General features: G+C 35.8%; 2 long non-coding RNA genes across 5 annotated transcripts in view; one reads left to right on the top strand and one right to left on the bottom strand.

The window, feature by feature from the left end:
• Window positions 1–22,993, bottom strand: part of LOC139361852 (uncharacterized) — a 324,906-nt gene that overhangs the window by 153,173 nt on the left and 148,740 nt on the right. The window contains exon 4 of one of the 4 annotated variants that reach the window (XR_011619614.1): window positions 8,801–8,907. The exons of 2 other annotated variants lie outside the window; for them this stretch is intronic. This is a non-coding gene — a long non-coding RNA (uncharacterized lncRNA). Of the gene's footprint in view, window positions 1–8,800; window positions 8,908–10,766; window positions 11,105–22,993 lie in introns of those variants that run through there. One more of the 4 variants, XR_011619613.1, reaches the window with a different exon arrangement.
• LOC139361853 (uncharacterized) overlaps window positions 1–22,993 on the top strand; it is a 61,980-nt gene that overhangs the window by 4,759 nt on the left and 34,228 nt on the right. The gene's annotated exons all lie outside the window — the stretch shown is intronic.

The following is a 22,993-nucleotide window of genomic DNA, read 5'->3' as shown; positions in this document are numbered from 1 at the left end:
CCCAAGACACAAAATTGTTAGATTCTCCAAGGTTGCAATGGAAGAAAAATTGCCAAGGCAGCTAGAAAGAAAGGTCAGATCACCTACAAATAGAAGCCTATCAGACTAACAGTGGACCTGTCAATGGAAACCCTATAAGCCAGAAGAGATTGGGGACTTACATTCAACATCCTTAAAAAAAAAAGAAATTCCAACAAATAATTTCATGTCCAACCAAACAAAGCTTCATAAGCAAAGGAGAAACAAGATCCTTTTCTGACAAGCAAATGCTGAGGGAATTCATTACCGCCAGACCCACTTTAATAGAGCTCCTGAAGAAAGCACTAAATATGGGGAGAAAAGACTATTACCAGCAACTACAAAAACTCACTGAAGTACAAAGACAGGCCAGTGACACTATGAAACAACCACAAGTCTGCAAATTAACCAGCTAGCATCATAATGACAGAAAAAAATCCACACATATCAATACTAACCTTGAACGTAAATGGGCTAAATGCTCCAATTTAAAGACACAGAATGGCAAGCCAGATAAAGAACCAAGACCCATTGGTCTGCTGTCTTCAAGAGACCTATCTCATACGCAGTGGCACATATAGGCATAAAATAAAACAATGAAGAAATATATACCAAGTAAGTGGAAAAGAGAAAAAAGCAGAGATTGCAATCCTAGTTTCAGACAAAACAGACAGACTTTAAACCTAGAGATCAAAAAGGACAAAGAAGGGTATTACATAAAGGTAAATGGTTTAATTCAACAAGAAGATCTAACTCTCATAATATATATATATGCACCCAACACAGGAGTAACCAATTTATAAAGCTAGTTCTTAGAGACTTTCAAAGAGACTTAGACCTCCATGCAATAATAGTGGGAAATTTTAACACTCCACTGACAATATTAGATAATTGAGACAGAAAATTAATAAATGTATTCAGGACCTGATCTCTGCAGTGGGTCAAATGGACCTGATAGATATCTATAGAATTCTCCACCCCAAAACAACAGACTATATATTCTTCTCATTGCTATAAGGCACACACTCTAAAATAAATCACATAATCAGAAGTAAAACACTCCTCAGAATATGCAAAATAATGGAAATCCTAACAAACAATCTCTCAGACCAGAGTACAATCAAATTAGAAATCAAGACTAAGAAATTCATTCAAAAACATACGATTACATGGAATTTGAATAACCTGCTCCTGAATGACTTTTGGGTAAATAATGAAATTAAGGCAGAAATCTGTAAGTTCTTTGAAACTAACAAGAACAAAGATACAACCTACCAGATTCTCTGGGACATAGCTAAGGCAGTGTTAAGATGAAAACTTATGAAACTAAATGCCCACATCCAAACGTCAGAAAAAAATAAAAAAAACTTAAAGTTTAAAAAAGATATAAAAGCCTTTATATTTCTGTAGAAGCTGTGCTTTGTGTGTTAAACAAGGTCTTTTCAGAAGAACTATGTATATTTTCATTTAATATGTATGAATCCTGCATACTTGGTGCCAAAGTGGTAATTTTTGCCTTATGGAAAAATAAGAACATTAAGAGTTTGTACATCTGTCCACAAAATGAGTCTTAGAAACAGTCACACAGAGTCAGTGAACTTGATTAAGTATAGCACATTAAAAGTCAAACATTTGAAATACATTGAGGGCTAAGAAGTGGAATGTAAATAAATTTATAAAAATTGATCTAACTTCATCAAATTAGGATGTATCTAATGAAGCATAAACCTGGAATGTAAAGAAGAAAAAAACTGTCTTGTAAATAGGGTAACTATATGGGTGAATATACCCAGTGCAGTTTCCAACCAATGACAACCAAGACTCAGATCAGAAGTAATGCTTTGACATGATCCCTTACCAGTAAAATCAAGTCTATCATGTTTTTAACCAAGAATCTCGATAAAATAATGTGATTTCATTTATCAAAGGAATAAGTTACGTGTTTTAAATGGGATTCAGATTTGTTACGTCAAAAGAATAAAAGAATAGTTTCAAGTGAGTAAGCATAATGGTGTATGCTTTATGCAAGTGGTGTAAATATGAAATGGCAGTTAATACTGAAATTCAGTTGCACTTCCTAAAGATTACCTGGGTCACCAAATATAGAAATATTTAATTATTTTACTAAAATTGCTGCAACTAAGGTAAGCAATCATCAACCACCAGAAGTTTTAACTGGTGTTTAGTCTTTGACAATGACATAGATACATTCTGGCTTCATTAAGGGTAGCTAAGTGATGCCATGTATTTTACATGCCAGGGGGGAGTCATTTAATCTTGATGTGATTACTTTTCTTTGAATTTCTAATTTTTTTGAGTCATTTGAATTACCTGTAGAGCATGGCAAGGGAAACAATACAAGCTAACTGTTGTTTACTTGTATTGTTTAAGACTCCAAATAGTACATTCTACATGTTTTATTAGCAACTCATAAAATATGCCAGAAAATATTAGGATTGACAGACTCTAACTTCTCCCTTTAACTGACCATGCTCAAAATGCAAATTCAGAGAAGCAAAAAGGAAAATGTGTGTCTTACATTTATATTAAAATATTCTTAGAAGAAGAGCAAATTCCAACTATTTTACTGCCATATGCAGTTATAGAGTAAAATGAGGCATTTAACCTCAGTGAAGAAGAGAAGCAGGTTTATGGGAAGGAGAGAACGTACAGAGAGAGAGAAAGAGAGAGAGAGCCTTTTACAATTTATAAACCAGTGTTCTTAATAAATCTCAGAATTTAAACAGAAAATTTGTTTAGGGAAAATGTAAGGGGCTGTGTTGAGTCCAATTTGGTGATTATTTAAAAATAATTTTTGTAACTTATTAAATCAAATAAATTCTGCCTGGCATACAGTAACTTTAAATGATAAAGTTTTATTAAGGAAGAAGTTTGATATTCATGACCTATACCCTTTAATTGTTTCAAGGGCTTCAAACAAAAAAGAATTTAAAATGGCCAACTATGAATAAAGTCCATTCAGTACTCAACCAAGCAAATGGAAACAGCATATGCCAGGGAAAGATAAACACTCTGATATGACCTGTAAGGGCAATATCAGGAGTTATGTCACAGATATATGTGTATATGTAGAGTTTCAAAAGAAGTCTTTCCTCATGAAAGATCTCAAAGTTTATCTACTAGCTATAATGTATCCATGCCATAGTCAAAAACTAAATACCATATAAAACCCATGGCAGAGAAAAAATACAGCGAATGTAGCAAATACTAAATGTCAAATTCTGTATATCTTTGTTGCTAAACTTCTATATGAGTAAAACAGACTCCTTAATGAAAATCACTATTCTCTGTAAATTAAAATACTTTTAAATTAAATATTTTTTAAATTTTAGTTTGAATTTCAAAATAAGACATTCTAACTTTGTTAGAACTTCCCTTTGTTTACAATCAGTGTTTAAGTTATTAATAATTAACAGCTGATGCATAAAGCAAACCCCAGTTCATGGATTTGTGTACTGTATATCCCTAAGGCAAATCAATTATTTACTCCTGAATAGTTAAAACTTTCATTGGCTTCCCACTGCAGTTGCAATAAAATCCATACTCCCTATCAAGGCAGAGAAGACTTTATATCCTGTCCCCTGGGTCTCTCTCTGACTTTAAATTGTACCTCACTCACTACAGTTCTGTCTCACTGCCTGTGACAGAATTCTAAGATGCCCACCAAGATTCCTATGCACTGGTATATATTCCCTGCCTAATCTTTTCCCCTTGCGTGTGAGAAGAACCTGTAAATATGATGTGATAGCAGCCACCTTCTTGATTAGGTTATGTTACACAGCAAATGTGATGAGATAGTCATTTCATGATTACCTACTATTACATAAGACTGTATTGGTGGACTAGAGATACTCTTGCTATCCTTGAAGAAGAAAGATGCCATGTTGTGAGACAGTCATGTGCTAGGACCTGAAGGCAGTCCTTAAGGAGGTGGAAGGAACCCTCTGAATATCCTGCAAGAAAACAATGCAACGAATTAAATTCTGCCAACCACTGAGTTTGAAATAGGACCCCAAACTCCAGATGAAAATGCAGCTCAGCATTCTTGATTCAGGCATTCCTCTAAGCAGAGATCCCAGGTACACATGATAGAATCTTGACCTACACAAAATCTGAGATGCTAAATGTGTGTTGTTTTAAGTCAATAACTTTGTGGTAATTTCTTATGCAGCCATAGAAAATTAATACATTTCTTTCCTTTGTTCTTCAAACATGATAAGCCCATTACTTGGGTGGTCTTTTTTTGTTGCAAAGTTGTTTTTCTTCAACTTTTAAGTTTGGAGTACATGTTTAGGATGTTCAGGTTTGTTATATAGAAAAATGTGTGCCATGGTGGTTTCCTGCACAGATCAACCCATCAGCATAGGTGGTTTCTTATTTAAATTCAGATCTTAGCTTAAAATCACATTCTCTGATAAGCCCCAGCTGCCAACCACATCTAAAGTTCGACCCACATATGTACCAGTTCATTTCCTGAAGATTGCCGTCTTCTATTGTCATCATGGCACTTATTACTACTGACAAGTATCTGCTTAGTTTTCACATTTTAAAAAATTTTAAACAAAGTAGCTCATGAACACAGTTTAAAAGGCAAATCATACTAGAAGACTTACAGCAATAACAACAAAAGTGCACACTCCTGTCTTACATCTCACCAACTCGAAGTATAGAGTTGTTTCCTGCTCTCCTATGTCAGATCCTTTGTAATCTTGATCCTTTGACCTCCCCTTGATCCTCAGCCTCCAGTGGAACTGTTTCAGCTAATACCACATGGAGCAGAGACAAACCTTCCGTGTTGAGCCCTGCTCAAACTGCAGATCCACAAGCTTAAATAAATGAATAAATAGTTATTTTATGCCACTAGGTTTTGAGAGTGGTTTGCTATGCAGCAATTTATCATTAGAGCACCAGCTAATGATTTCATGACAATCAGTTGGTGTAGTATTCAATGGTGTGCAATAATAGCTTAGAAGTAAAAAGTTATCTTTCAGAATTGCCAACAACATAGAAAAAGAGAGGTTGCATCTCCTCCATACAGCATTATTAGTCATAACATTGACAAAGTAACTGAAATTCCATCTTCAAGTCTAACCCTACTGAGTTCACTTGACTATTAAAATACACACACATACACACGCACTGCTCTAGTATCTTGATATTCTACAGTTATGATTCTAAGGCTATTTTTCATGAGTTGAGACATATACTATCTATAAATCATATATAAAATATCCATATGCTGGACTTCAAAACATTCCACTACAGGGGACAGTGGTATCTCAGCACCACAGGCATTTATTCTCAGGATTCCTGTGAAGATCATTTAAAAATTAAACCTTTAAATATGACTTTTTTAAACGATTTCAATAGCCTAGGCAATATAGCAAGGCCTCACCTCTACTAAAAATAAAAATAAGTCAGCCAGGCATGGTGGCATGTGCCTGTATTCCCAGCTACACAGGAGGCTGAGGTGGGAGGATCATTTGAGCCTGAGAGGCTGAGGTTACAGTGAACCGAGATCACACCACTGCACTCCAACCTTGATGACAGGCTGAGACCCTGACTCAAAAATAAATACATAAATAAAGATGTCAAGGTAAATTATGACATGAGCAAATCATCTAGAATGAAATGATTTAATTAAATTGCAATGGAACGTCCCTGATTTTAGCTGATAAAGGCAATTACAAATGTATGTCTGGTTTTCCTCTTTCGAAACAACATTAAACTTGAATTACAAAATCATAACATTACAGACTAAGTGAGACGTGACCACTTGGCTTGATGCAAAAGACATTTTTTCTTTTGAAGGAATTTAGGTATTCAGAGTAAGTTGCATAATTCTTTTGAGTCACTTGTAGATAAGATGACCAGAGAAAGCCTGTTTACCTAAATGGCATTGGAGAAAGACTTGAATCAAGCAAATAAATAAGAGATGAGAATATCTGAAGGAAGAGTATTCTAGAAAGTTAGAAAAGGAAGTACCAAGACACTAAGATAAGATTATGAATAGAAAATTTTTTGTAGATCACTTAGATTACTTGCTTGAATGAAGTTCATATACCCACTTTCATAGTGGAGCTACTTCAGATCCCAATCTAGGGCAAAGCTCTGCTCTAAATGGCCTCTAAGTATCCACAGATGACCCCATGACAAAAGCAACCATCTTTGAGGTACCTGACTTAAAGTAGGGGCAGAAAATATGAAGAGACAACAGTGAGATAATAGAGCCAGAGGACTCCAATTCATGTACTAGGTGCTTAATTAAAATGTACTTATCTCTTTAATGACAACAGGATGAAGCATCTCTAATTCACCTCTTCAAGCGCTAACCATACCAATATTTTACTGGGTCTTGTTGCTTTTTGAAGACGATTCTTCCTTCACTTAAGCATTATAGTTGCGTTGAGCAAAGAGTTGAACTATATCACCTAGCCCACTATTAGGAGCTTCAAATTCAATAAATACTTCACACTATGTACCGCTTTACATATTTGTATTCCAAATGAAATAAATGTACCATCCTTTTAAATTAACTTACGTATAAGTTTTTTTAAAAAATCAAAATGAAGAGGTATATGTATATACAATGGGATACTACTCAGCTATAAAAAGGAATGAATTGATGGTACTCGTAGCAACCTGGATGGGATTGGAGACTATAGTGAAGTAACTCAGGAATGGAAAACCATACATTGTATGTTCTCATAAGTGGGAGCTAAGCTAAGAGGATGCAAAGGCATACAAGTGTCACAGTAGACTTTGGGGACTCAAGGAGAAAGGGTGGGAAGGGGGCGAGACATAAAAGACTATAAATTGAGTTCTGTGTATATTGCTTGGGTGATGGGTGCACCAAAATCTCACAAATCACCACTAAAGAAATTATTCATGTAACCAAATACCACCTGTTCCCCAAAAACCTATGAAAACAAACAAAAAATACTTAGGTGCTTCAGAAAAAATGGTTTAATAAAATAAAATGAAGAAGTATAATTTTTCACAATGACAGGAAATTAAAGGTGATATTTAGCAGAGGCTTAGGCAAGCATAGGCAAGTTTCTTTTATGGAGAGAGAGGAAAGAGTATAGATTTTATTAGAAATGTTTATATTTAAGCAATTACGTCAAAAACTCATAATCAGCAGAAGATTAACATTACAAAAAATCTTCCAAATAAGAAACAAAGGGGTCAGAGGCTGGAGAATGAAGAAATCTTTATGTAAATAGGAGATAGGAAAGAAGACAAAGAAAAGCAAACAAAATAGATAATAAAAATATTTGGTTGTATATAGTTTGTTATGTTAAAGAACTGTGAAAGAAAAGCTTATTGAATATTTTTTTTCAAGATGGAGTCAAAATTTGTATCTAATCACTTTGCTTCTCTTGAAATGGTCAGTGGATCCTTGCTGGTTTCACTTAAAATAAAGTCAGAGGTATTTTCATTTCTCTGGAGTGTACATATCCCAATCTGAACATTATTGTTTTCTGTTCTGTCTTCCTCATTTCATATAAGAGATTACTCCATGGATCAATAAACAATTCATGTCATATAGGTCACTGAACAGTTGGTCCACAGTAATTGCACTGCATTCTGGCTCTACCAAACTAAATTTCCTCTCATGAAAGTAAGGAAGAAATGCCTTGTTACAGTCTCTTTCATCTAAACCTCTCTTCCACCCTGGAGAAGGCCAGTATGCTCAATAGATATCATTAAGGTTGATTTTTTTTCTTAAAAATTCTACTGACTTTTATTTTTGACCAATCTTCTGTTTTGCATAATTTTAAGGATATGTGTAAATTAAGTGTTACAGTAAATATTACTTCAAAAAATTAAAAGATAGAAAAAAAATTCACAATTTTCATGAATTTGGCACGGGAAAGGGAGTCCTTGGGAGTAATTCAAAGATGGCTCACTAAAGCCCAAAGTGCCTAAGGATATACAACTACTTACCGATGGACGTGAAACCAGAACTCAGGTCTTATAGAATGCATCAAAATTGTTCACACCTTTTAAAGGTCTATCTGTGTAATACTAGAGTCATCAGTTGAAAAGTAGAAAGAGTGCTTTGATCAGCTAGTACTTTTGTCTGCACCTTATGTAAGCAACGTGGCTTAAAGTTACAATGCTATCTGTGTTACAAATGTCTTCTGTGAAGTCTGGTTGTCTCCTCCACACAGAAGATGCTGGGTAAAATTTATAGCTTCCCATCTCCCATTCTGGCACTAAGGATGGAGATGTATGTTCCATATCCTTAAAATTTTACATAAGAAACTCCTATGACATAAACCTAGAGCAAAATTCAGAGATTTCAATAATAGTTCATCTGCTCATTAACCTCAACCATGTGCAAAATTTCATAAACATCTACTTAACATCAGACATCCCAGATTTGTTATTTCCATTAGAATTATAAGATGGTAGAAATGAAAGATATCTTAGAAAAAATCTACTTGATTAATACATGAAGAAACAGAGGCCTAGAGAAGTGAAGTGATTACCTGAAGTGTCACTTCAAATGGTCCATACCAAGTCATCGACTATAATTCACATCTTTTCATTCCCACTCCAGAGACCTTTTACCATTTTGGAGAGTAAGGGGTATAAGATGGGAGAGCTATTCAGATTTTTGTTCTTCCACTGATCTATTTTTAGTTCTGATGTTTATAAGCTAGTCTTTCTGAAGACAAAACACTAAGTAAGAAGGCTTACGGTAAGAAAAAATAAAACAAAAACATTTATTTATTCATTGAATAAGTAGCATGCACTGCTCCAAATAGTAGAGATGTAAATCCCCTCAGTTTAAATGGAACTTACATTTTAGTGGGGGTCAGGGAGGTGCTGGTAGTGAAGGTGTTGGAGACACGTAGTCTAAAGAAAATAAATTGATAAGCCAAATAAGTTCACACAGTGATACATTCTAAAAAGGAAATAAAACAGAATGAAAAGGAAGAGGTGACTACTTTATATTAAAGGGCTTTCTGAGGCATTAACCCTTGCACTAGAAGCTGAATGATAACAAGGAGTCGGCCATGTGAGGCCTAGGAAAGACCATTTTAGGCAGTGGTGGCAAAGGACTGGAGGCCAGAACAAGACTGGCAAAATAATCCAGGAGAGCAAAGACTAGTGGGGCTAGAGTGTGGTGACTAAAGGAGACAACGGGGAGAGATGAGGTCAGGGGTATGCAGAAGCCTTATCATTCCTATGACAGGAGGTTTGAATTTTATCCTTAGTATAAAGAAATACATTTGAAGCTTTTACACAGAGAAACTTCATTCTTCAATTGATTCTTTTATAATATCACCATGACTGCATATGTGAAGAAGAGATTACAGTGATGGCACTGTAATTTGGTCTATATTTTATGACATGTGACAGAGAGTAAAACAAACTAATCAGATAAAACAAGGCCAAAATAACTGGAACTATTCAAATGTTATGTTGTCAAACCAACTGCAGTAAGAAAATCACAAAAAAAGCTGGTTGAAACCTGGAATTCTGTACATCTGGCTGATGAAAGAAGGACCTTGATATCCAGTGACACTCAGAAGAGTTTTAGAATCCAGCAACTTTGAAGATGGTCATTAAAACTCATGGTACAAAATACATGGTCAAAATCAGTCCATTTTGCAAAAGTCACTGTAGTGAATTTTAATGAGTACATTAATGCATTATATTCTCAATCGATCTTATTTTCATATTCCCCTCTCATGACACTGATCACTTATTGTACATTTTCAGAATCTGTCCTTTAGGGAATAAAGATGCTCCATAAGCCATTTGCCTCATTCTCTGGGAAACAAAACACTTACCTGTTGAAGTGTGCTTATAAAGTATAGACCTTACCCTTATGTAGGAAAAGACTCAAATGGTAAATTGCATCATTTGTCAGTATTTGTTAGTATTTTACATATGCCACCTAGTTGATGTTAACAGAATCATATGATAGGTGCTATTTTTACCGTGTTCCAGATAAGAAAGGAGAGGCTTAAAATATTGGACAAACTGTCCAGGTTCACACAGCCTCAAAATAGCAGAGGTGATATTTTTAACCCAGGAAAATATGACCCCAAAGACCAAGAGTTTCTGTAGCAGTCCAGAAAGAATTCTTCATGCTGTAAAATAAATTCAGGTAGGAGAGTTTAGGCTGACCTTCCAGTAGATCTTGTGGGACCTGGAGTGTATTCCAATTTTTAGACATAATCACCTTCTCCTCACCAACAGGAATATTGCCACACATTTTATAACCTGAGTTATAATTAACTGAACACGGTGGTAATCCAGGAAGTTAGGACTAATGTACCATTATAATTGCTTAGGAAAGTATGACTAGTGTGGCATTATGAGAGCATTAAAGTCGTCTTTTATAAAACAACTTTTTAAAAGGCTGTATTTCACATAAAAATCTTCCTCCAGTCCCATTACACTTCAATGATGCAAATTGTTTTCCTTTTTGTGGTAATTTAATGCTCCCCTGAACTGACTCCCTTGATTTCAGAAGCTGGCCTCGAAACAGTCATGCTCACTGATACAGACTTGGCACAAAGAGAAATTCATTTTCTGCTTGACTTTGTAAGTGAAATTACACTCTGACAGCACTCCTTTCCACTGCCACTGAAAGGTATTAATGAAACATGGCACCAGAAATTTATTTGCAAGGTTGTCTTCTAGTTTACCCTTAGGTCTAAAAATGCCTTTTTAGATCTATGTGACAAGAGAGGAGGGCGAAGGAAGAAAACTCTTGGCATGGCTGGAAAATCACACAAGTTGTTTGGTCTCCAGATTGAAAAGAAGTCAACGTTTCACAGGGGTCTTAGTAAAAGACAGCTGTGCACAGATAAAAAATATATAGGTTTATATTTCATGATTGAGTCCCAAGCCTCTCAGGTCAGAAATCACTAGACAACTAATTATGCTTCAGAAAGGAAAATTATCTATATAATGAAACTCACTGTTCAGAGTGTAGTTTCAGAAGCAAGATGTTTAACATTGAGGTGAAGTTCCTCAGAGTATTTCTGTATTGACTGATTCCTTGTTCTTCTCTCCATGCTCAAAAAACCGAGCGATCCTAAGTGATAGAAAGGAGAGAGAATTTCCATAGCAGCCCACTCAGATGGCTCTGACCTGAGGACAATTCACTGAAGAGTCTTCCAGCATTCTGTCTACAGTCTTGCCAGTTCACCATGATTTACTTTCTAGAATGATTGTCAGTCCTCCTTACTATAGACTGTGTGTGCTAAGAGTTTATGACCCATTTATTTTTTTCTCCACGACTTAGCAGAGGACCTAACATGTAATTGACTCAATATTTTTGATGAATACATGAAAAAAGAAAAAGAACAAATCGATTGATTGATACATAAATAGATAGATGGATAAATGAAATTTGATTCTGATTCTGGGGAGACAGGCAGGGCTCTGGCATAAATCCTCAATAGACTTTTGTCCTCAGTGAATAAATCTGATGTTAGAGTCTGCATGATTAAAAGTGACATCTATTGGTCAGGGGCAGTGTGATAAAGAAAGCAAGAGCCCCGAGGACTTTTTTTTTTTTTTTTAACCAACTTCTCATATACTACAGTATTTTTCTCTAAGATCTAAACTTCACATGCCTTTTGTCGAAGTTAAAAAGATGAGGATATCCTAGGTAAATATCAGCATCTTTCAGTATGGAATTGGAAGAGAGTTTGATGGAGTTTATAAGTTTGCCCTAGTTTTCTGAAACACTTCCTGATGTGGAGAGAAGTAGATAAAGATTACCAAGTTCCTCCCTTATACTTCTGTATAAACTAGCTCTGTGCTAGCTTAAAAAGACAGCCAAGCACTGGTAAATTACTGCAAGATGCCATGGGGGAAGAAACAGCAATTCTTTTTCTGTCTCAAGAGCCCAATCTTAGTTCTCACTGCCTAGAGATCATTATTATTAATAATGTCAGGCCATGGGCTAAATGAGACTGGCATGCATTAGCATATTTAATGCTCATGACATCCCACTGAGATACAGGGCTAGTCACATTTTATACAAATTGGAATCACACAAATTTTAATTATGCAAATATGAAATAGTTTAATATAAAAATAACACATTCTCACTTTATTTACAAAATTTCAAATATAGTAAATATCTTCCAATTTAAAATAGTATGAAGAATTGCCTAATTTAAAAGACAAGCCTAGAGAATTTTAAATGACATTTATGCTTTGGTCATGTGAGGATGTGGTACTTTTGCAGGAAAATAAAAATTGTTACAATAAAATCTAATACTTATCGAATATTAAGCACTTCATAGATATCAGGCTATTTATTTTTCACAAAAAAAGAAGATTCCACGAAGCAACACTCTTATCCCTCTTTTGCAGAGAAGGAAAAGGTGATGTGCAAGCTCTGAGTAGCAGAGGTAGAATTTAAACTCTTGCAGCCTGGCTCCAGACCCAATCAAATCAATGCCTGGCCTTACTTTTTAGGATTAATTTTTACTTATATGCATTTTTAATTGAATAAAACCTTTAGGAATCCTTCCTTCACATCAAATATGCCTGTTTTGTAGGTACTATTCTCACTTTTGAAATTGAAGCCTTAAAGTAGTTAAGTAACTTGTCCAAGGCCTCAAAGATAATAGAAGCCAAACTCACCTAACAGAGACAAAAGAGTTATTTCTAGATAAGTTCGTAGACATGCCTGAGAGATCAATCAGAGCTTGAGTCCTCCAGTTCTGTGCCTTTGTTGACTCTCTGCTATTTGCATAATGTTAGTAAGCTTGGCCCACAAAAACCCTCATATTCAATCCCATCGTCTGCTTTCCTCCCCAGGATTCCTACTCTTCTCCTAAGGAAATTACACATGTCCCAAATGTCTAAATACACTGCCTTATTCTTCCAATTAAAGTTCAAACAAAAGAACCTCTCAGCACGTCCTCAAGTATCCCACACTCCTAACAATGTCTGCTCTGTAACTGCAACACCATCTTGTCAAACAGCAACCGGAATCAACAAATGCTTGACCCAGGTCAAATACCAGGAGAAGTGGAGGCAGTTCACCACTCATAACCCCATTACACATTCTTGTTATCAAATTCAGATAGATTCTTGCAGTACATGTTCTGCACAGTGGTAAATACAAGATATATTCTTTCCAGGTGGGCATCAGAATCAACAAAAACTGTTGAAACTCATGGAAGCTGAAAATTAAGGACATGTCCTTTTACTTTCTTTAAACAGAACTCCACAGCAGATAAAGCAAAGCTTTTGTGTGAGAACAAGTTGACAATGATGTGTTGTGCAGGATAACAATGATTTTTTTTCAAAGATGATGCTGAAGCATTTTGCTTTATATGCTTGCATGCAATAGACTTAGCATTGATTAACCCAGATTTGTGTGTGTGAGTGTGTGCGCACGCATGCGCGCGTGTGTGCGTGTGTGTGTGTGTGTGTGCCTGTGTGTGCCTAAGCACAGTACATGTGTAACACTGGTAGGAAAGAAAAACAGTTTTCTCAAGTAAGGTGACCACAGCTTACTAACCGTAAATCTTCCTTGGCACAAAATAAATGGTTTTCCTTAGAGGAAGAAAAGATCCCCAAAATAGAAAAGTTCATAGCAATCCATAGCTCTGTGTCTTGACTGTCTTCTGAGAGGGTTTGGGCACTGAATAATCAGCAGTGTTTTTGATTTCAGGCCAACTGAAGTAGCTATTGCAATCAATTAAAAATAATAGCTATAGAAAAATATTAGTGTATAATATGTACTAACATATATTATGTGTATTATATAATAATTTATATGTAATTAAAACACAAATAAAACAGTATATATTATATGATATATTGTATAGTATATATTATATATTTATTAAATATGCTTTATGTAATAAAATATGTTACATATAAACATATAATTCTTTTTTACAATATACGTACATATTTCAAATTAAATCCACAACCTAGTTTCTTCTTTTTTATCACAACCATTACCACCATTGTCAACATTTAACATTTTCTGGTATCTGTAAGTACTTATTTTACAACACTCTCAATTGTTTAACACAATAAACGTCTAAGTTTCATTTACAGATATAGACATAATTTAATAGAGAGGTTAAATTACCTGTCCATGATTAACCAGTGATGGATCCAAGGCTGGAACCAGCAGCCCTCCTTCTTTAACTGAATATGTCATATACCAAGGAAGTTCCTCATTCCTTCTGACTTCTTTTTTTTAAATTATACTTTAAGTTCTAATTATATATATGCAGAACGTGCAGGTTTGTAACATAGGTATACACATGCCATGGTGGTTTGCTACACCCATCAACCCATCATCTACATTAGGTATTTCTCCTGATACTATCCCTCCACTAGCCCCCCCACCTCCTGACAGGCCCTGGTGTGTGACGTTCCCTTCCCTGTGTCTATGTGTTCACATTGTTCAACTCCCAATTATGAGTGAGAACACGTGGTGTTTGGTTTTCTGTTCTTGTGTTAGTTTGCTAAGAATGATGGCTTCCAGTTTCATCCATGACCCTGCAAAGGTCATGAACTCATCCTTTTTTATGGCTGCATAGTATTTCTGCTTTTAAGAGATTATTATCTCTCTTCCTAGGCCTTCTTAAGAAAAGGATGTATATTATGAAAAGGGGCACAAGATCATTTTCTCAAAGGAGCCCAAGAAGAATATGGAAATGAGAACAAGTCAAGTCAGACAGCAGGTATTGTGGGTGAGCAGAGTAGCACCTTCTCCCAGTTCTTCCCAGACCACCTGAGTCTGCAGGGAACCTAGGTCTTCATGGAAATATCAAGGAAAAGAGATATTTGTTAAAGGTCAAGGCTGAACAATTTTAGTTTAGTATAGAGAAGAATAGTTGCAATTATGTAATAACAAAAAGAAGATGGAGAATGAAGTTACAGAGTTCAGAGGCACCAGGGCATCTCTGCAGGTTGGGGAGTAAGGCATTGACTAGGATCTTAGGGCAGACAGATCACAGCTCCACCACTAGGACTGAATGGAAAAGCAGCCACTGAAACTCTCCAACCTTTTAGGAAGGAACTCCAGTTGGCTGGTTTTGTTCATGTGTGGAAGTGGAGTACAGTTTCTTGGTTGTCCCAAGTTAAAATAGATGGCAGGCAGCCAAAAAGTAACAAATAGCTACTACAGCATGTTTTAAAATGTACTTTCAGATGCCTGCTCATATATATTTATCACAGCACTATTCACAATAGTAAAGATTTTGAATCAACCTAAGTGTCCATCGGTAGATAAATGCTTAAAGAAAATGTGACATTTACACACAATGGAATACTATTCAGCCATAAAAAGAATGAAATCATATCTTTTGAAGCAACATAGATAGAACTGGAGGCCATTATCTTAAGAGAAACAACTCAGAAACTGAAAGCCAAATACTACATATTTACACAAATAATTTTAAGTGTAAGTGTGTACACATGGACATAGAGTGTGGAATAATAGACGTTGGAGACTTTGAAGGGTGGGAGGGGGCTGAGGAATGACCAATTACTTAATGGGTAAAATGTATGTTATATAGCCCAGCTGTCACTCCTATACAACACATCCATGTAACAAAACTGCATTTGTACCTTTAATGTATACAATTTTTAATGTACTTTCACAGTATTTTAAAAGCTATTTTTTTATTTGACTCCAACAAGCAAACTTTCACTCAAAGAACAGGTAGATACTGCTATTTCTACTTTTAAGATGACAAACTAAAGATTAGGGATGCCAAGAGATATGCCTAAGGCTTTGTGTGTAGAAGGTAGTAATGTCTGCATCTTAAACCCAAGTGCTCTGACCTGTGTCTTAGTTGACCCCTCACACACACACTCATATTAATGTTGGTTGATCATGTCAAAGAAATAAAATGGAAGCAGGTCACACCGAGATCAAGTAGTACGAGTTTCTGGGGAAGAATCTATGCATTGCTATTTTTTAAAGTGTCCCAGGTAATTCCAAAGTACAAACAGAGATGAGAACCACTTTTCTAAAAAAAAAAAATCATTTGAATGTCAGGTGAAAAAGTAGTTATTGAAACTTGTAATAAAATGCTAAAGGTATGATTATACTTTTGCTGTGTTTTCTATTTGAATGCTGTCCTGTTCCTATATGAGCTTAGATTTATAGCTACCAACTCTGCAAAAGATAACAATTTGAGAAGAAGCTGAGGTTGCTAGGGGCAATCCAATTTACCAGAGAAACCAGCTGAGTGGAGGAGCAACACTGAGTGAGCAACATACAGCTAGAATGCTCTCTGTAGAAGGGCATGCTCTCTTTGTTTCTTTAGGCAGAAATTGGAACATCATTCCCTTACCCCTGGTAAAAGAGCATTTCACTCTTTGCTGGAAGATGCACTTATATAACTAAGACTTTTCTGTTTTCTGCCTTTGCCATGAAGAACAGTGTAGTCCCTACAGAGAAGTAGGAGCCAGAAGTGAGAGATCATTTTTTTTTTACTTCTCCCTGGAGACACTTAATCCAGGAAGCATTCTTGTCCTTTTTAGCTAAGAACCAGTGGTTTCCCTGTTAACATGCAAAATAGTTAAGGTGAAGAATTCAATAATAGCAAATAGTTTATTTACAATCTTGCTCTAAATGTGTATCACCTTTATATTTGCTATTTCAGTGTTGCTACTTGCTGTTTAATAATAAATGGCTATGAATAAATGACTTAAAACAAATACTGAAGAAATCTGTAGATAATATAATGTGAATCTCAACTTTGAATACATGCTGTCTTCACACACCTATGTTCTGTATAACAGAAATTATAAGTGGATAGAAGAGAAATGAAACTTTCTTGAGTGATAAACTTGTGAATCAAAGTCAAGTAAAAGCAAACGGCAATTTTATGAACTAATATCTCAAAAATGAGTTTATGAGCTTATATCAGTGTCTCATCTATATAAATATCACAGTTCAAGGGGTTTAAATGTGATGATGTCTCATGATAACTCAAAAGGTGCCTTTTAGTTATTAACTTTTACTTTTTGGATGTGTGCTTGTCAAAGCTATTGCTCTAGCTCCGCGTACAGATAGACAGTAATGCCTTACTTTATGGCCATGACCAAATCTAAGTCAAATGTTTACAATTCAATCAATGTATTTTTTTAAACCTAATTCCTAGTTAATGTTTGGGTATCAGTTTAGTAACATCTCCTTTCAGCTGTCTTCCCCATCGCTATTGTGACTTTCAAACTCCATGTGCTCATAACATCCTGTGCTAACATTTCCATAACAATGATCATATGACATAGAAATTTCCAGTCTAGACTGCAAGTTCGTGGGTGCAGGGATTAATTTCATTCGTTCATTTTCTCAAAACATATTATCAATATTGCCTACTGTGTATCAGCACTGTCCTAGGTCCTGAAGGTACAACCAAAACAAAAATCCTGGCCCCTAGGAAGTTTACATTTTGGGGAAGACAGGAGGATGTGAAATGTGTGTGTGTTATGGTAGTGGTGGACGCAAAGCTGAGTTTGGAATTTTACATGGGATATCTCGAGAAGGCCTCTGTGGGAAAGTGACATTTGAGGAAAACCTGAAGGAGGTGAGAAAATAAATGAAATAAGATTCTGGGATAAGAAAGTTCAGGCAGGGGAAACAGAATAGGCTAAATCTAAGTTATGAGAAAAATGTATGCCTGGCATGTTCCAGGAACAGCCAGATGGCCAGCAATTTTGGAGTGGAAGGGGAGAGCAAGAGTTGATTACGTTCATTGAGGTGCTGTGCTTAGGTACTAAGTAACTATTTTTTGAATTATTTTAAAATAATAAAATTCCCCGTCTCTACTAAAAAATACAAAAAAAGTTAGCCAGGCATGGTGGCCGGCGCCTGTAGTCCCAGCTACTTGGGAGGCTGAGGCAGGAGAATGGCGTGAACCCGGGAGGTGGAGCTTGCAGGGAGCCACAGTCGCACCACTGCACTCCAGCCTGGGCGACAGAAAGAGACTCCATCTCAAATAATAACAACAACAAAGTTAATAATACGTTTGACAGAATACCATATGATTTATAAACTATTATTCTACTCAAACTAGCACACTTTCTGGAAGAAAAAAAAAGATACAGGTTTATCCTCTGTAAAATAAAGATATGTTCACAAACATTCAAATTTGGAGGAAATTTGGGGTTTTATGTACCAGATTATCTGAGAGTAGATGAACTATATTCAATGATAGGCTACAGTCATCAAATTTTAACTTCTTTCAAGGTAATTTGACTGTTAAAGTGAGTTTCACCTTTGCTGTTTTAATTTCCTTCTCATAACCCTCATCTTTTGTGCACATCATGGCTTTTGGGTAAGCACTGATTACTCTTGATTCTCCTTGTTGAGTGTTCTCAATGCTCCAAAGCACCATAATGGTGCATTCTTCTATGGATCTCTTGTTTCTGTAACTTCTTCCCCAATCGTTGTTAGACAATGAGTTCCTGACCACGTCATGATGGCACTAAGTAATGAGGAAAATGCCCTGTCTCAGTGTGTTGGTAACTCTGACAATTAGAAGTAGAAGAGAAAAATAAACCTCTTTACTCTGCCACCAAAGAACTATTCCATGATGATATGAAGGGGGATGAGGTACTCCTAAAGAACTGCAAATGAAAGGGGTAAAATGGAGACCCTTTTATCAGATCCATCTCTTATGCGCTCAACGGTGCTGTACTGTAGGAAAACCAGCCTGATGAATTGGGCTTTGAAACCTAATTTATAGCTTGACTTGCTAGGCAATCTTAAGTGAGTCACATTATCTGTCTGAAGCTCAGTTTTTTAAATAAAAACTGGAATAAGAAAATCTGCATTGTTTGTCTCCTAAGGATGGGATAAGGATTAAAGGAACACTGTGTATGAAAGTATTAAGAAAATAATGAAGGATTATAAAAGAACACTGTTTGGATTTAAATGGAAAAATAATACAGACTATAAAAACAAATTGGTGGGGAAAACAAATGTTTTTCTTAAAAGTTCTCTTTAATATTGTTTGGAAAATAAATGGTAACTATTATTCTCAGGTGACAGCAATTCTCTAGATACCAGATGCTATCAGCACTACCTCCAAAATATACCTTTCATCTGTCCGCTGTTCCCCTTTTCCAGTGCTACATAAGCCTGCACCACAGAGTTCTGCAATAGCCTCTGAACTACTGCTTCTAAATTTGACTTTCTCCACCTGTTAATCCTTTTCCCACAGAGCATCTAAAGTGCTTTTTCAAAATTGTAAATCAGATTATCACTACCTTCTATTTAAAGTCCTCAAAAGGTTTTTGATCACACTTAAATCCCAAATCGCTATCATGAACAAAGGACCCTACTCTGCCCTCAGGACTTTATCCACGACTTAGGTCTTCTTCTCTCATGATGCTTCAGCCTAATGCTTTTTGCTGTTCCTTGAACACGCCAAATCTGTATCTGCTTTAGAACTTTTGCATTGCTGTTTCCTCTACCTGGAAGTCTCTTCTCCCATCTATATTTGAATGGCTCCTTGCAAAATTAATCTCCTTGGGGAGGCATCTGTTGCTGCATCATCTAATGGTGCCTTCTTTCCAGTCATCCCATCACAAGGGATCCTAGGAAATGGTGCCTTCCCTTGCTCCGTTATTCCATCTTTATTCTTAGCACTTAAAATTTGTGAAATTGTTGTATTTGTTTACATGTTATTGCCTGTGTCCCTCAGTCAAATGTGAGCTCCATGACAGGAGTGGCCTTGTTATTATAATAGCTTATTTCATCATTGAGTCTTCTGTAATGAGATTTTCACCTGGAACATAGTAGGTGATCAGTGAATCTTTGCAGAAAAAAAAAATGAGTTACAGAAACTTGAAGTCTCAGGAATGGTTGTTAAGTGCCATTTGTAACAGGAGAGATTTCAAATGGTTTAGATAAAATGATTATTCAGCATAAACTGGTTTCCTTGAAAGGAAGTTTAGGAATGAATTAGGAGACTGTGCTGAGGATGATGATGGCTTTGTTTTTCAAATGTGTGTAGCATGTCAGTTGGAGGCAAGCAAGAAACTTATACTTAGCTCCTTACAAGTCTATAATGTCTATTCCAATTTGTTACAAGTCATAAAAATGAACCTTGGCCGGTCATGGTGGCTCACGCCTGTAATCCCAGCACATTGGGAGACCCAGGTGGGAGGATCACCTGAGGTCAAAAATTTAAGAACAGCTTGGCCAACATGGCGAAACTCCTGCTCTACTAAAAATACAAAAATTAGCCAGGTGTGGTGGCGCCGCCTGTAATCCCAGGTACTTGGGAGGCTGAGGCAGCAGAATCGCTTGAACCCGGGTGGCAGAAGTTGTGGTGAGCCAAGATCACGCCACTGCACTCCAGTCTGGGTGACAGAGTGAGACACCATCTCAATTAAAACAAAAAACAAAAACAAAAAAACAGAAAGAAATTTGACAACAAAATTGGAAGCCTGTGTCTTTAGTATAACTTCCATTTCAGAGAAAATATATAGCCACCCACCAGCTCTGTGTTGGCACAGTGAGGTTCCTACCAATTATAAAAATAGAAAAAAAAATACAACTTTTTTAACAGCTCCATCAGGGGACCTTTATAGTGACATCTCTCTGGCAGCACTTGCAAAAGAATTAGGAGCTGTTTTCAATCATTCTGTGTATAACATGACATTTTCAAATAGAAAAGCAAGGGAAAAGAACAAATGCTTCATAAGTAGTTTTAGACTTTGGGGATCTAGAGAGCAGACTAGATCCACCCTTCGGTCCCTACCTATTGAATTATATACAAAAGAAAACACAAACAAACAAACAAACAAAAAAGTGAAACTAAGAATATTGGTCCATAATTGGCCAGATGTCAGAATCAATTTTTACAACTCAAACAAAATGGTAGCTATAGCAATTCTACAGTGCCAAAAAGGTAGAGATAAATTTTACAGTTTAATTTTGGTGTTGTTATTCTACTGGTGCTTTAGCATTTAGACCCCATGACTTTAATTTATCCCAATTTAAATTTAAGGGATATTATACCATTCCATGTATACAATGAGAACTTTACATAGTGTAATGTTATTCCTCCATTTCTGACTTTTCAGGTATTGTTGTCAGGTATTTTACTTCTTCATATTTTTAACCTAACACTACACTGTGATAATTTTTATTTGAAGTTATTTATTTTTTAAAGCTATTTAAACAATATCTTTAAAATCTTACGTATTGACCCATGTAGTTACCATTTCATATATTTTTTTTTTCACATGATATAATTTGCCTTCTGTCTGAAGGACTTCTTTATTTCTTGCAATGCAGATGTGCTGACCATGAATTAGTTTAAGAGTTTGCATGTCTTAGAAAGTCTTTTGCCTTTGTTTTTGAAATATATATTTGTTGGGTGTAGAATTTTAGGTTGATACTTTTTGCGGGACTTTTGTTATTCTTTTAGTTTCAGTACTTTAAAGATACTGCTCCACTTTTTCTACGTGCATTGTTTTCACCAAGAAGTCTGTTTTGCTCATATTTATCTTTGTTCTTCTGTACAACACGTCTTTTTCTTCTCTAGTTATTTTTAAGATGTTATCTTCAGCAATAACTTTGAACAATTGCATCTTGCTGCTTGTTAGTATAGCTCTTTTTTTCTGTTTCGTCTGCTTGTGGTTTATTGAGATCTTTGGAAGTATAAGTCTTTTTCATAAAATTTAAAAAATGTTGAGCATTGGTTCTTCAAATATTATTTTCTTTTCCCATTTTTATCTCTCCTTCAGGAAATCCAATTATATACAATTAGGCTGCTTCCACTTGTCACACAGTACACTGCTATTGGGTTCTTTTTAAAAATTCTTTTATTTCTCAGTATGTTCTATTTTAACTATTTCCATAGATATGTTTTCAAGATCATGAATATTCTTCTCTGGGATGTCTAGTCTACCATTAATCCAAGTCAGTTTATTTTTATATCAAATCTAGTAATATTTATGGCTAGCAGTTAAATGTCTTTGCAATATCTTCTGTGTCTCTACTTATTAATTTTATGTAATTTAGTTATAGTGATTGTTTGATGCCATTGTCTACTCATTCTAACATCTGTGTCACATCTGGTTAAGTGTGAAATCAACTGATTTTATTTCTAATATTAAAGTTGATGTTATCCTGTTTTTAGATATCTGATAATTTTTTATCCAATGGCAAGGTATTTTGATTGGATATGATATTGTTGAGTACTGGATACTTTTGTACTCTCATACATATTTTTTAGTTTTCTTCTGGGACAAAGATGAATTACTTGGAAACAGTTTGAACATTTCAAGTCTTGCTTCGAAGATTGGTTACATGTAATCAATTATCACACAATATCTAGGACTAATTTTTCCCACTATGGAGGCAAGAAACTCTGAGTACTCTACCCAATATTCCAATGAATTACGAGATTTGCCAGTTTGGCTGGTACAAACAGGCACTGCTTCTGGACTTCTGTGAGCAGAACATTTAGCAATGCTAATGTTCAGGATTTCAACTAGAATTAGTCCAGAGCTAATTTTTCCTTACCATGGAAACAAGACACTTCAAAGTATTTTACCCAATACTCCAATTAAATATGAGATTTTTCCAGCCTGGTTAGTAGAAACAGACACTGTTTCTATCCCTGCATGAGCATTAAGTACTGTGGTGTCTACCCTTTAAAGTGATTATTTCACCAGCCTCAAGTAGTTTTCTCATATGCATGCAGTGATCAGTAATCTACAGAAAACTTGAGGGGTCACTCTGCAGATCTCCAGAGTCCTGTATTCTGCCCTGTGAACTCCAGCTGCTCTTACTGTCCAAATCCCCAGCTCTGTCTGCACAACAAGTAATGTCCACTGGGCTCTGCCTGGCCTCGCCATCCCAACACCACTGCCTGGAAACTCTCAAGGCACAAAGTTGGGTCAATCAGAGAGCTAATGTTGTTTCCCATATCTCTTCTCAGGGATCACTGTCCTTTGTTATATA

This window comes from Macaca nemestrina, chromosome 2 (assembly GCF_043159975.1).
Source record: "Macaca nemestrina isolate mMacNem1 chromosome 2, mMacNem.hap1, whole genome shotgun sequence".
NCBI classification, from domain to species: Eukaryota; Metazoa; Chordata; class Mammalia; order Primates; family Cercopithecidae; genus Macaca; species Macaca nemestrina.
The sequence above is the reverse complement of the archived record's forward strand: the minus strand, read 5'-3'. Positions and strand labels throughout refer to the sequence as shown.